Source organism: Chrysemys picta, chromosome 5, assembly GCF_011386835.1.
Source record: "Chrysemys picta bellii isolate R12L10 chromosome 5, ASM1138683v2, whole genome shotgun sequence".
NCBI lineage: Eukaryota > Metazoa > Chordata > Testudines > Emydidae > Chrysemys > Chrysemys picta.
In genome coordinates, this window is record NC_088795.1 from 51,698,779 (window position 1) to 51,715,068 (window position 16,290).

The following is a 16,290-nucleotide window of genomic DNA, read 5'->3' on the forward strand; positions in this document are numbered from 1 at the left end:
TTGTTCAGTCATAAATACACAGAACCTTTTTGAACCAATTTGTCATATTGGACAATGAGATAGTCAGTGGGCTGCTCATTGAGGACCAACATTGTTATTGTTGGAAGGTTGTTCTAGGGATATTCCAAATATGTATCAGACTCACTGTGCTTGATACACACAGGAGCAAATATAGGTTATCTTTCTGGTGTTCTTACTGATTGCACAAAACCAGGAAGAATAGATGACAGATAACTGTTTGATACTAGCACCATTTAATGAGAACCCTTTATGATACTAGCAATACATAAGTTGTGCAGTGATCAGTTATATATTTGAAGAGAGATTTTAAAGATCTTTACACACAAACACGGTGTACCATATAAATAAAGATACATTTGGCTATATTTTGGCAGTGAATAGACATATGCAGTCCTACTAAATCTAATTGTGCGTGAACACACAAGGCCAGAATCTGGCTGGCCCAACTTTCAAATCATGCTTTGCTTCTGGACATCCTACATCCTCATTTGGTTGCTACTGCTATATATTTCTATTTTGCAATTCTTTTGTCGCTACATGATAGTGATTAATAATACTAATTCTTTCTGGCCTATAATTTGATGTTAGGTTCATTTGAAGTTGTCAACTTTTGCTTAAAATTGCATTGTTGAAATTTCTGGTTTTCTTAAATATCTCGTATTCTGTAAGCAAGCATTAACTTCACAAATTTACTAAATACAATTCCCAAGTTGTGCCAAACATTCATTTTAAGAAATAAGTAAAACATGAATAATCAAGGTTTCCTCTGGAAAAGGGAAAAAATTGTAATAAAAATTCTCAGCCATATACAGATATGAATAACATTCCCTTTATTAAAAAGAAGAACAGGAGGACTTGTGGCACCTTAGAGACTAACAAATTTATTAGAGCATAAGCTTTCGTGGACTATAGCCCACTTCTTCGGATGCATATAGAATGGAACATATATTGAGGAGATATATATACACACATACAGAGAGCATAAACAGGTGGGAGTTGTCTTACCACCTCTGAGAGGCCAATTAATTAAGAGAAAAAAACTTTTGAAGTGATAATCAAGCTAGCCCAGCACAGACAGACAGTTAGATAACAAGTGTGAGAATACTTACAAGGGGAGATAGATTTCAATGTTTGTAATGGCCCAACCATTCCCAGTCCTTATTTAAACCGGAGTTGATTGTGTCTAGTTTGCATATCAATTCTAGCTCAGCAGTTTCTCGTTGGAGTCTGTTTTTGAAGTTTTTCTGTTGTAATATAGCCACCCGCAGGTCTGTCACTGAATGACCAGACAGGTTAAAGTGTTCTCCCACTGGGAGTGTACTCACCAGCAAAGTGTACTCACCAGCAACCACACATCACTGAACAAAACCACTAACCCAGGAACCTATCCTTGTAACAAACCCCGATGTCAACTCTGTCCACATATCTATTCCAGTGACATCATCATAGGACCTAATCACATCAGCCATACCATCAGGGGCTCGTTCACCTGCACATCTACCAATGTGATATATGCCATCATGTGCCAGCAATGCCCCTCTGCCATGTACATTGGCCAAACCGGACAGTCTCTACGCAAAAGAATTAATGGACACAAATCTGACATCAGGAATCAAAATACTCAAAAACCAGTGGGAGAACACTTTAACCTGTCTGGTCATTCAGTGACAGACCTGCGGGTGGCTATATTACAACAGAAAAACTTCAAAAACAGACTCCAACGAGAAACTGCTGAGCTAGAATTGATATGCAAACTAGACACAATCAACTCCGGTTTAAATAAGGACTGGGAATGGTTGGGCCATTACAAACATTGAAATCTATCTCCCCTTGTAAGTATTCTCACACTTGTTATCTAACTGTCTGTCTGTGCTGGGCTAGCTTGATTATCACTTCAAAAGTTTTTTTCTCTTAATTAATTGGCCTCTCAGAGGTGGTAAGACAACTCCCACCTGTTTATGCTCTCTGTATGTGTGTATATATATCTCCTCAATATATGTTCCATTCTATATGCATCCGAAGAAGTGGGCTATAGTCCACGAAAGCTTATGCTCTAATAAATTTGTTAGTCTCTAAGGTGCCACAAGTCCTCCTGTTCTTCTTTTTGCGGATACAGACTAACACGGCTGCTACTCTGAAACATTCCCTTTATTGATTACTACTAAGAGATGCCATAAAGGCTTTACTTGATAAATTTCCTGCATTCATCCCCCTTTGTTACCTGAAAGATTTATAGTTCATTATTTCTCTGTTTAGATAGATGTGATGAGATTTCATAATGCTTTGTATTCATCACTAAGTGCCACATGTTTCCCATTTCACTCCATTTCTGTGGAAACCTGAAATGAGCTCAGTGTGTTGCCTTTCAGTTTCCTGAAGGAAAAATAACTTTTCATTACTTTGGCATGCTCAACATCTAGAATAATTAGAATTTCATTCACTTCCTTTCTGCAGTATATTAAAAACATAATTAGCTCATGTTGTCTATTTGGTTGATAAATACCCATTTGGTTTTATGGACTAAAACTAGTCTGAACCACACCAGGCATAGTTGTCTGCCTAACAACTTAGATAAGGATACAGGAATATTACACATATAAACATACTTTCATTAGTTGGATTTTTGACCATACCACTTATGTATAGTGATTGGTCTGATAGTCAGTCTATGAAAATGACATTAAGGACACAGTTGTAATTTGGGCATTCTGTTTTTATTAACAATGTCAAAAGTACTCTCTCTACTTTTCACTAATTTTCATGGACATATCAAGAGTAGAGCTCGTCAAATACCATTAATTTAATACATACTTGATTAAATTTGTCCTTTTTCATTGAATCAGCCTTATTTTAATTATTGTTCAGTTCTTATTGAAAGATAAGATTCAGCTATATTGTGTTCTGCTATAATGACAAATATTTTTCACCAATGTGCAATGCCACTTGCAAATTTCATATACTTTTTCTATGTTAAGGACAAATTGCAGGTTACTTTGTAGAGTAACAGTGATGGAAACTTACACTAAGTATGAATGACCTGCTACTTAAAGTGATTGTTTGTAATTCTTGTATGTAGTATATTGAGGACTGTTTGTGGAATTGCAAGCTTTTGCTTTAAGAGTGGGTGTGTGAGACGGGTGAGCTGCCCCTTAAGGGTGGCTGTGCCCTGGGTCACAGCCCAACCCCAACACATGGCGTGGTTCCTTTAATATTTTTGGATGTTTGATCTCCAAAGACACAAGAAATACTGGGGAGAGGAAATGCTCCTGGGAATAAGTAGTGTTTGGGAAGAATCCCATTACTGTCTGGGACCCGGAGTCTTGAAGAGTGGGCTTTCCTTCTCCCAGTCAATAAGGATGAGTTTTAGGAGGGGAACCAGCTTATATTATGTCTCCTCCCTTGTAGCAGGGCACACTGGCAGGAGAAGGCTGCCTGCTGAAGCTACCCAACTGATGAGCTAATTGGGGAAAAGAGGCCAGCTGAAGGCCAAACCGGCCAAGGCCCTGCAGCTAGCCTAAATCCCAGCACCATGGAAGAGAGCTGGAGCGTCTCCTATCTGAAAGAGGAAAATACTGCCTGCCTTAAAATGAGACACAGAGACAGTGTTCGAAATACAACCCAGCTGCTGCCAGATGGGCTGAGTGGTTTTGGGGAAGCATCTCTGTAGCTAGCTGGGAAGATGCCATGAGGCATCAAAACCCAAGGTGTAAATAGCAGTTTGCAGATCTGGTGATGATCCCGCCAATCAGAATAAAGATAGGAGCAGCCCAGGGAAGTGGTGAAAGGATTGAAGGAATTGTCCTTCGCTGCCTAAAACAAGGTTCCTAGGCTAGAATTAAAAGGAGAGGGCGGGCCTGGGTTCTCCTACCTCTTCCCCAGACCAAGAGTGGAAATAAAGGCATCAGAAGTAAACCAGGCCAAAATCCCACAAGTTTCAGATGGAGACTGAGGGCTGGGTTTAGAGACCACTAAGCTTTGGGGCATTCTGTCTTTAGATTTTCCTGTGATACCTGGAAAGGGTCTGACAGGTGATCTGGTGTGAGAGCTAAGCCATGGAAGCAGCAGGTTGTTGTGGAACCAGGACTGATAAGAGGGCACTGCAGTGAAAGATTGCCTGCAACACTGCCCTGACATGAGGGGGCTCCCTGGTGGTGAGTTCACCACATAGCAGAGGTTTCAGAGTAGCAGCCATTTTAGTCTGTATCGTCAAAAAGAACAGGAGTACTTGTGGCACCTTAGAGACTAACAAATTTATTTGAGCATAAGCTTTCGTGGGCTACAGCACGTGCATCCGATGAAGTGAGCTGTTGCCCACGAAAGCTTATGCTCAAATAAATTTGTTAGTCTCTAAGGTGCCACAAGTACTCCTGTTCTTTTTGCACATAGCAGAGGGTTTCCAGGTCCTGCTTGCAGGCTAGAGGGCTCTGTAACAATGCATGTGAGATGGTTTGAAAAGAGCCAGTTTGTTTAAAGGAAGGTGGGGTGAGTTGTGCCCCTCTGTTTTAGGAAGCAGCCTGTTTTGTTTCTCTGTTTTGCAGTTCCTGTGTACACTGACTTCTGAAAAATAAAGTAGTGTTATGTTGCAATTTCCCGGCAAAGTATTGTATGCCTTTATCTAATTTCTCTGTTCTTACGCTGTGAAGTGTAACCGTGAATGGCTACAAGACAAACAGTAATCTATGGCAAATATTGGCAACTTACGATTAGAGTTTCATTTTAAATCTATAGATCTGTTAACTGTATCATAAAAAGTGGACTATCTTAAATGCTTATGTATTGATGCATTGAAATATTTCAGACCTTTGGCTCTGTAAGCTCTGACATACTTGCAACTCCATTTTACATACATTTTGAAAAAAATCATTTTTGGTAATCAAAGTAATACTTTGATCTGTCTACATGATATGAAATTCTCTACAGAAAGTGGTAAACATAGACTGACAAGTGTGGGGAAAGAATTCTCACCCAGAGAGTCAAAGTGCTTGGATCTTTTAGTCTGGATGGAGAATCTGAAAGCTGCCTAGCAGTTTAAAACCCAGCCGAATTAGCCTATGCTCAATATTAGGAACATAGGAATTGCTGTATAATTGGGGGCTGATTTACGTCTTGAAGGTTTATATTTACTATTATAACTCTGGATATTCTTGCTATACAAATAAGCTTGAACCCCACTAAATGCTTGGTCTCAATATTCTCTTGTGACAATGAGTTCCATGTGTTAGTTGTGCATTGTATGAAAAAATAATTTCTTATCAATTTTGAGTCAGCCAGACAAGCAGGGCCATATGACTTTGAGCTGTGGTGCGTTCCCAGTGAGAGCTTAGGTGGCATCTTGAGCAGAAACAAGCAGCAGGCTAAAAGCAGGAGACGTGGACCAAAGGTCAGAGTGGCTGTTGTTTGGCTGCAAGTCTGGACACAGTGGTGTTTTAGCTGGAGTTTCTGCAAAAAGAATTTGTGTGTGTTTTTGCTGTTCTTGGTTTTTATTCAAGGTAAACAGGACTTGTGTATATTTTGTGGATAAAAATAGACTCAGAAAATTCTTTGAGTCTGTGTCACCAGTTTTTCTTCTAACAGGAAACTGACTCACTGCAGCTCCTCAAAGCAGCTGCCACTTGGGAGAGGGGTTGTATGATGCAACATCTTTCTAAGTAGGAAACAAAATTTGCCAATATGCCAGAATCTTTTTGAATTTGAGCTAATGTTAAGGCTGCATGTTCTTTTGCTAACTGTCTGACCGTATGAGATGAGTGTTCCTTTCTGGGCATGGTCAGATTGAGCAGGGAGTACTCCCAAAACCATCAATCAGGCAGAACCTCAGCAATTTGGGAGTTTTCTTATCCTGGTTGTGAAAGCCAAATCAAGACTGTGCTCTTATTGCTGGGCCTGATTCAGCACTCAGTGTTAATATGGTGTGAGATCAGAATCAGGTCCACTGTATGATCTTGCTAATAAAACAAGGTGGGAAAGGCACCTGCTCCTGTTCTGTGACTCCAGCTAGCTGAGCCTTCCCCCTCCCGCCACCCACCCTCTTCGATCTTCCCATATTTGATAATGTTAGCAATTGGAAAGGTCTCAGCTAAGCCTTAGAGTTTCAATATCATTGAAATGATTGAATGAGGAGACGGTTTGCTGTTTGTCTTCCCAAAACAAACCTATCTCAACCAGAGCTGCTTGGAATTCTTGTTTGTGCAAAAAAATTAGAAAAACCTTTTTAAATTTAGTTCAAAATGTCAGGATTTTTTTAAATAAATTTCAAAATGAATTTCTTCACTTTGTATAGAATTTTCAGTAAATTTCCCTCCAACTGAATATAACTTTCCCTTAGAATCATAGAATATTAGGGTTGGAAGAGACCTCAGGAGATCATCTAGTCCAATCCCCTGCTCAAAGCAAGACCAACGCCAACTAAATCATCCCACCCAGGGCTTTGTCAAGCCAGGCCTTATACCCTCTAAGGATGGAGATTCCACCACCTCCCTAGGTAACCCATTCCAGCACTTCACCACCCTCCTCGTGAAAGTGTTTCCTAATATCCAACCTAGACCTCCCCCACTGCAACTTGAGACCATTGCTCCTTGTTCTGTCATCTGGTACCACTAAGAACAGCCTAGGTCCATCCTCTTTGTAACCCCCCTTCAGGTAGTTGAGGGCTGCTATCACATCCTCCCTCACTCTTCTCTTCTGCACACTAAATAACCCCAATTTCCTCAGCCTCTCCTCGTAAGTCATGTGCCCCAGGCCCCTAATCATTTTTGTTGCCCTCCGATGGACTCTCTCCAATTTGTCCACATCCCTTCTGTAGTGGGGGGACCAAAACTGGACACAATACTCCAGGTGTGGCCTCGCCAGTGCCGAATAGAGGGGAATAATCACTTCCCTTGATCTGCTGGCAATCCTCCTACTAATACAGCCTTTCACACAACCTGCCATTTTTAAGGGGGGGACACACTTCTTCAGTCATAATTTCTAACACTTTATTTAAAAAAAAAATGTTTACACAATCAGACTATCTTTGTAACAGAAAGGATTTTAAATTACTTTAAAAAAAAAACAGAAAATATGAATTTCCCCCTTCACCCCCAGAAAATAGGTAAAGGTGCTGATATTGTGGAAAATCATTTAAGATTTTCCAGGGGCCTTGGCAATAAGTGATCTTTTGCTTAATACAGAACGTCACTACTATTGCAATGACAAACTGGTTGTCTTTTCATGAAGATACTTTACAGAATAAAACATTTTGCAGTGTGGCAATGTCTTATAACTGCACTTCTCAGGTTCTGATGGAATTTGACACCTCACTGTAGACCTGAGTCATGATGTTATCATAGAACGCCTCCCTCTTGCTTTATGGCATTACTTTATTTCTGCATCTTCTTTCCCCTGACAATACACTGGAGCGATGCATGAGAAATCTTACCAAACTTCATTCTCATACCAATATCTACACTGTTCCCGTAAGGTTGTGTGCCTGAGCTACAAAAGTGTATTCCATATACTTTGAATGATCCGACTTATGGAAGTTATTCATTATTTTCTGTTACTTTTAGAAACATCCATTTCATCTGTTTGTTTAAAGATAGGCTTGCATGGTGAAAAATTATCTTCCTAAAATGTTGCAATGTTTGGATTCACATGGTTAAGAGACATAGTTTGGATTTTAATCATATGTACAGCTTCTAGATCTGATATGTTAAAATTTGTTAAATGCACTATGTAATAATGTAGGATACAGTAGATCTCTGTAGTTCAGGACACAAGCGCCAAACCAATTTGTATGGTCCAACATTAGTTAGCTAACTGTCTTAAGAAATACTGATAAAAGTTCAAGTAGGACTGTTATGAATGAAATTGAGGTGTGTAAAGTATATAAATATGCAATAAGCTGGGAAGAAAAACCTATAGTAATATTTTACAAAAACATATGCTCTTGCTCAGACCTGAAAGTATTAAACATAAGGGTAAGATTTATAGTTTCAAAGCCCCTAAAATGCAAAAGATCAAAACATCTTATCTATAAATATCATACTATTCTTATCAGATATTTTAGATCTGATCAAATCTGGCATTGAATCACACTTGCCAGAATTTTAATAGCTGACTTTGACATTTAGAAGAAAATTAGATTCCCCCCTTCTCCCCCCAGAATATAAATTCTTAAAGAAAAGCAGTGGCAAGATACTGTATTAAGGTATCATGAACATCACATAAAATCTTGGTTCCATTAAAGCCAATGGGAATTTTGCCCAATGTGTTAAGTAATATTTCTTCAGCTTTAAGGTACTACTGTATTTCTGCAATAATCTCTTTAAAGATCAAAGTGATAAGGAAACCAGGAGTTTGGGAAGTGGAAACTTCAGATGATGCACACTACATACAAGGTAGTCCCGTGCTGCAGGAAGGCCCATGGGAGGTAGCTTAGGGGGAAGCAATTTTCATCCAGTTACCCCATAAAGAGTTCTTCTGGATCCTACTATTGAGCTAGTTCCCTACAGAAAAAGCTGTGGTAACCTGCCTCCAGACTCCACAGAGAATCTGGGTTTTTCCAGAATCCCAGGGGATCAGTGGGAAGCCAGGTCCTGTGCTCCTGCAGCCTGTGGCCCCTTTTGCTGTTTCCTCTTCCTGACATCACTGCTCCGTTGGAGTCATGCTAATAGTTACTTCTAGCCATATTTGCCCCTCTAAGTCACCCCACTTAAAGGGGAGGTTCCTTACCACAGGGGCCTGCAGGAAGGGTAACACAGACTCAAGCTCTACAAGACTGTTGGAGGGACAAACAACATCCTCCTTGACCCAACCCTTAACCCACCCTGGATCCTCTTCCCATGTAGTACACTATATAGAAACCCTTCAATTTAAACTACTCTGCACTTTCAGATAGAAAATCATTTCACCTGGCAACTTCTGACCAGGGCTATTTATTACAATCCCTTGGTATTACTGATATCAAAAGTCAAAGACAAACAGTTGCATTAAAACTTCATGTGTAATAGTTATTTAAGTTGCACCTTTCAGCAATTAGAATAAGACCTGCAGTGAGGTAAGCCTCTGGAATCAAGAAGAAATATTCTTGCAATAGCTATAAACTAGAGGAGGTCATACTAAGCAAAAAGGTAGCCTAGGCTTCATTATGATATCACACTAGGGCAGTTGTGCACCTGTAAAGTTCAATTGACTTCAGTGGAGTTACTTGTATCAGGGTAGGTTAATTGTAGTCAAGCCTATTTTGTTTCAGAATAAAATATTATATAATTATGTACCACCTTCTCTCCTACCACTCTCAAACAAAAGGCAAAACACTGTGCTTGCACAGCATCCTCTGTCTGATGCAAGTTTTTATCTTGACTACATACACTCATAATGGATTCCATTTAAAAAATCAACATTTGTCCACGGTTATATCACAGTGTTATATTTGAAATACTCTGCCCTCGATTTAGAATAGGAAATAGCTGTGGTATCTTGGATACCACTATATAGTAACTAATATAGACACTGATTTCTTTTTTTTTTTTTCAGTATATGTACTATATATTTCACCTTCATAAGGTGTAGAGTATAAATTGGCACTAATACTCTATTTCGGTCAGTTCTGGAAAGTATTTTCATATTTTTTTTCTAAATGTGTTTAACAATTTAAGCATCTGAGCCATAAAATGGAAGGAGATATGTTTGTAAAAAGTGTAGGCTATTTTATAGCTTATGCTGTAATTTATCAATTAATATGGCTTTTTCACCTTATTAAAGTTTTTGCTTGCTTGACAGCAACAGTAAATGTTTCTGCATCGCATAAATAAAAATGATTGATTGAAAAGTTTAACTTGGCTTTCCTGCACCATTTGTATATCATGAGCTTTCCTGCAGAGATAAGTGTGAGTGGCAATACATGGATAAATTCCTGCTATATGCAGAAATAAAGAGGTTTGTTTTCTCTTGCCAAAGCAAATAAAGGGCTAATGTGCCATTTTTAAGAAGGTAAGAGTAATTGAGTGCCATTTCTATAGCAACAAAGGTTTTTCATTTCCTATTCCCTCTCACACTATTATTCTGAGCCTGCTCTGGTATTTTGTAACCAATAAAAAGGGCACACAATATTTCCTGAATATTTGCAGTTATGCTACTCTTAATTTAACCCAAATGTGCACAGCAGACTGGCAGTTGTTCCAAAGATCTGCAATTAAAAGTCACCAAAATGTCCATTAAAGGCAGAGTTAGGGTTTGTGGATTTACAAGATTGAGCTAAATGAAGGAACTTCCTGGCAATACTATATCAACTGTGGTCACTCTGACTGGCACAACAGTCCTTAGTAGACATGTTCATTTGATCTGAATCTTTCCTTTAGGCAACAATGAATAGTAGTGCCCTGGCAAGTGTAATTTAATATTATAACTCATTATTTTGAAGGAGCATGTGCTTTGTTACACTAAGACAAATTAGTAATTATGCATCTACTTTTTCTGTATTTATAATTAAATCAATATGATTATTACTAGTAAAGGCCAGATGCTACCCTTGATCTTTGTGCAAACCTCCCTTTGACATCAGTGAGAGTCTCATTATGGTTTGAGGGTAGTATGGAGTGCGAAACGTATGTCTTTGCCCACTGACCATAATTAAACATTAATCCATCCCTTTTCACTGGATGAAGTTTGACACTCTTGTGGTGCATTTTGGCTGTGATGTATGTGGTTTGTCAGAAACTCTGAGGACCAAATTCAGCCCTGGTGTAAGCAGAGGCATCTGTCATGGGCCCATCGCAGAAATTTGATCTTGACTTTCTTTAATAAACTCCTCCTTTCTGCAATTGGTAACATGAGGATGTCAAACACCAACTACTCTTGTGACATCCAGCTCACTGACTCTTTCATTGTGGGTTTTTTGTTTGTTTGTTTGTTTGTTTGTTTGTTTTTTAAGGGATTTGCAGACCACAACAAATTTCAGCATGGTATCACCCAAATTCCACAGCTATATATCTGAGGTAAGAGAGATACTGAAAAAAAAACACCTTATGTTCATGTGTTAATAAATCGCTAACACAAACATCACTAGGCCTACATATCAGTGCTCCACAGAAAGGCAGATTAGAATACCAAGTTTCACTGTCAGGTATCATTCATGGTTTACTCTGCTTTGTAATAGTGTGTTGACCTGCCTAAAGAGGTCAGATTTCACCAACCAAAATATTCCTTTTTCAACTGCACCAAGTTGGACCCAAAAGCACAACCCCAAGGTATATTCATAGATTCTTTCCCTACCAACTTTGCTGATGGGTGCAATGTCAATAGCTATAGCTTTCTGATTTTATTTTATTTTTAAATTTTAAGTACTCCATGAATGGTGACAGATTGACAGCCTTGGTGTCTAGAGCTCTCTATTTATTCAAACAATAAAATATGTACAGCATAGGCAGTAGCAGAGCAAGCTTCCCCCATATCGCTTTTGAAGTGTTGCTTCCTATATGTGGCAAGACCACCTCTGTGGGCAAGAAGATAGCTCAGTGCTTGGCTTCTCTTTTGAGACTCCCAACAAGGTTGTTAATTAGTGCCAATTGTGCTGATTAATTGTGTTTTGTTAGGCACACATCCACTAGGAACCAGACTGAAATCATGTATGCCATGAGAGAGCCAGCAGATAACAATGAGTGTTTGATTACTGCTGACCTGTGCTTTTTCCTGCTTTATAGAATAGAAAGTACAAACATGATAGATCTCATGTAGGATCCCTGCCTCCACAGGGACTGACCTATGACCCAGCAGGAAGCCTTCAGAAGCAGCTTGTTCTGTCTTTTTGTGTTTGGTCTATTGGTAATCAGACTGGCCATTTCAGTGACCCTGCAGGTTTGTATCAAAGGAGCAGCTTCAGGCTTCCACATATGTGGACTCATGACTCTACCTCCTTGAAAGCAGAGATTAAATTTAGACTGCAAATGGGAGCGGGGGTCCTTGCCTGATGTATTCCCCATCCACACTCCCTCCCCTGGGGTTAACTAAGCAGAGACTTTTGTATGCTGTTAAACCCGTAATATAACTTTACTTCTGCTATGTAACAATGGTTTTGAGCACTTAGATATCTTTCAGACAGATCCTTATTTGACAGCAGATAGCACAAGATGGTTGACTTATTGCACAAGTGTGATCAGAGATGGTGTGAGTGTAGGAAAGGCTAAGCAGTTGACATTTCTCCTCACTACACAGACATCTCAAACCCCTTGCATAATTGCTTTCTTACATGCAAGTGAACAGGAGTGGGCTGATGGCAAAGAATGGGTGTGTCATGTGATCTTCAGCATACAACTGAGATGCTATGTGCTTCCTTCTTTGACTTCTCTCTGTCTCTTGTATGCAGATGTCTAGGTTCTGTAACCAGAGAACAGGTTGTATCAATGCAAGCTAGGCATTGTAAACCACCCTCCAGAAGTCGGGTTGAGCACTGTTCCACCACATGAGTTATTGTCTGCCATACTGTCATAGTTACAGCACTGGGAGGAAATCAGGCCAAGCTGGTGCATACTTATAGCAATTCTGGACAAGACAGAGTAGCCTGTTGAGCCTGGTCCAGGATCTCTGCTCAAGTGGACAAGGAAGCAGGTACAGCGATAGACTCTTGAATTTGTATGTGTGTTGGACTCTTTCACCAATTCTTCCACTCTGTAGAGACATAATTTTCAGCTCCCTGGTGGTGTTGAACATCTGTGTATGGTAAAAGGCCAATTGCACACTTGTCCAGAAGTATATGAGCTGCTGTAGCAAAGGGGTGTTAAGAGATCAGCTGTGGTGTCACATCCTGGTCTGCAGAAGTGGGATTCCTGACCTGAATAAGAACAGACATTTTGAGTTATTGGAATGTGTTGTTTACAGTCTGGGAATAGAATATCAGTCAACCAGACATGTAATGGGTTGGTTTAAGCTGTCACAGCTCTCCTGGAAGACTTACAGTATTTGCATCTCGTTGAAGGTCTGGTAGGTAGAGCTATGAACACTGCTAGCACATTCAAACTGGAGATTTGGTGCTTGACTCAAGTAGCCTCTCATAACATGAATGGCCGAATTTAACTCTGTTGACCAGCTGAGTGTGGTGGCTGCACCCTCAGACCACAGAGCAATATTCAGAGGGAGAAAACACAAGGGCCAATATGAAGAACCAAAGGGTCTGCTCTGCAAGAGCTTTTTAGGCACTGAAAGTGGCCTATTCCCCACCTGGCCGTCCCCACCAGAGATGATGAGTGCCAGCTGCTGCCATTTTTAAGTCACTTGCTTGAAGACCAGGCCTCTTTTATTTAGAAATATACATATGAATGTAACAGTCTGACTTTAGGCACCCATACTTGAAATATCTGACCACGTTTTATAACATGAATGTCCTTGGATAATGTTCACATGACTGACCACACTTTATTTTTTACAGTAATTCTTTCTTGGTTTACCTTCCATCATACAGGAAAAAAGGCTGAATTCCATAAGGCTAAAAAAAAAGTGTCATTGCAGTAGCTCCCCATTCTTAAAGGAAAGGGACAGAGAGAAACCTATGAGACAGCCGCAGACCCAACAGGAGAGAGAATCAGATCAAAGCTGGCAGGTGAGCCACTGGTTTGAACTATAAGAACTTTGTTCTGGGAAATTTACCCAGGCTCTTTTATCCCTGTGGGAGTTTGATTATATTTATAGAGATGTTTATACCCTTGACCAATGTGGCTATTTTTCACATCCCAAGAAAACGAGAAAACCTCTTAGGGTGCAAAACCCATTTTCGAACTATTTTATTTGTGGATCGGAAACTTTCTTCCAAACTGCACTACTGTAGCAACTGAAACAATTCTCTCTGCTTCTTTCTCATAGAAAGGTATAGTCCCATGGAAATGTGTTGAGATAGAATGGTTTAGAGGTAATTTTACCTCTGGTATTTAAATTTACACTTGTTTATCATCAGCTCTTCTTTTATTAATAGTAATAATTTTATATAGACTATAATTATACTAAAAGTTTTTTTGTAATGTTAGTTTACTTAAAAAGTGGGTTATTCTTTTTTGTATTTGTATCTTACTTGGCATATTGTGGCCACCACTAGAAACAGATAATGTAAGACTCTACAGTGCAGAACTAAACCAGGCTTTTAAAATGTGGGTTCTCTGATTTGTTTCTGTCAGCTTGTCTATTTATCAGAGTTTGTTATTTACTAGAAAAAATATTCAAATTATTCCATTAATATAGTCATTATATGTTCAATATAGTCAATGAATACTCTTCAATCCGCTATAGAGATTGCCGAATACCACACAAACACACTAGATGGTTGACAAACTCAAAATTTGCCAGTTAATGTATTCAATTAACAGTATTCAAATAAGTGGTATTTCTAATGTGCCAATCACCTTCTTGGTCTATCACAATCTAGGTCTGATTTTTGTAGTGATGAAAGAATGGCAGCACAGGCATTATATATTCATCAGTGAAATGTGTGGTGCATAGGTATAGGGATTATTTAGTTTATAGAATGAAGAATTGTCCTACCAGAGACGTTGCAGGCAAATCACTTAGAAGATCAGTCCTTGCCCCAGAGAGCTTACAATTGTCTAAGACAAATTAGAAATGGGAGTGGAAAGCAATATCTCACAAGAAGTTCTTAAATGTTATTTTTAGAACTGGTCAAAATAGTTTTCTGTCAGAAAATGCAGTTTCATCAAAATTAAGTGTTTCATGGGAACATGTTGATTTTGACTAAGTTCTTGATTGGAGGAATCAAAGAATAGCTTACAATTTTGATTTGATAATGTCAAAATGTTTCATTTCAATTGATTTGTTTTAACTTTAATATTATATTAACTTAAATAATATTTATACATAATATATATTTGACATTATCAAAACATAACTACTCAACATTACTGAAACTTTTTTTTCAGTGGTTCTAAACTGAAAACTGACAAAATTTTTGTTCTGCAGGAAATTTTGAAATTTTAGGTTTTTTGTTCCAATTTGGAACAACATTGTTTAATTGATGGAATTCCCCACTGAATGAAAAATCTGCATTCCAACTAGCTGCAGTTATTCACCCAAAAGCTAATTAGCTAGCCCCCACTTAGGTATTGTTTCTTGCCTTTTAATTCAAGCCTAGAACCCATTTTCTGGCATATATGTCTATCTACCATAGTTAAGTTGCATTTTCTTCCTTTTATGGCATTATTTATTTACAATGTATAACGTGGCAGTAAGTTAAATTGGCAAAAGGATTATTACCCTCCAAAACACACTAGAAAGAGTGGAAAGGTTGTCATCAACTATGATGCTAGCCAATTCAGTTATTTGTGTCCATAAAAGGTGATATTTTTAATTCTTATGCTATTATTTTTGTTGCATGTATTCTTTTCCTTACTGTGGAGTGTAATTCTTGAAAAATTATCAACTTGATCAAATGGACTTCCCAAAGTATGTTTTACTGTTTCCTGTCCTGTGTCTGTATTCCAGAATGAAACACATCTGAAAGAGAACTAATACTAGCAGAGAATAAATCTGCTAAAGAAATATCTCTATGTTCAGCCAGTAGATGTCTCTCTTATACCCATTCAGTGATTATATTAATTCAGTACACACACACCCCACTCGGTCTTATTGTCCTATGAACACCACAATGGTACTCTATCTTGATCTTTTTCTGGGAAGGAAAATAAATATAGAAGTTAATGTAACTTTAACAAAGGTCCAAATGTCAAACATTTTTACAAAATGACCTATTCCCACCACAAGAAAAAAACTAAGGGGGGGAAAATATATAATCCATTTTTGCTGTGTTGATGCTGCTTTTCCATACAATATACTTGTATAGTTCTGCCTCTCTGCAATCTTGCTGTGCCCATATTGCAATACCTAGGAGTTCAGAATCAATGGGTATCAACAAAATTGGGGGAAAAAACCCTCTCATCTGGCACAGCACAAACTAACTAGTGAATGAGAACTAGAACTGGACAAATACTTCAAAATGTTTTCCACAGCCATTCATTTGAATTTGCTTGAAATGGGTTTGCAACCTTTTTAATGTCGGATTTCCTGAGCATGTTCCTGTGAACAAATTGAATGGCAGGAAAACTCACCAAGTAGCATATTAAGTAATAGTTTCAGAAAACAATTCTGAAATTAATAAACATGAATATTTGTTCCAGAAACTTGATTCCAAGAGTTATGCTCATCCACTCAGAACAGAAACATAGCATGTGACCTATATGTCCAATCAAAACAGCTTGAATTTTTATTTCAATTATTTGCTTGTAAACAAGGTAC

General features: G+C 38.6%; 1 long non-coding RNA gene across 1 annotated transcript in view; it reads right to left on the reverse strand.

The window, feature by feature from the left end:
- Positions 1-237: 237 nt before the first annotated feature.
- Positions 238-16,290, reverse strand: part of LOC122173718 (uncharacterized) — a 42,141-nt gene continuing 26,088 nt past the window's right edge. Inside the window, exon 2 of the long non-coding RNA XR_006174445.2 lies at positions 238-12,829. This is a non-coding gene — a long non-coding RNA (uncharacterized LOC122173718). The remainder of the gene's footprint in view (positions 12,830-16,290) is intronic.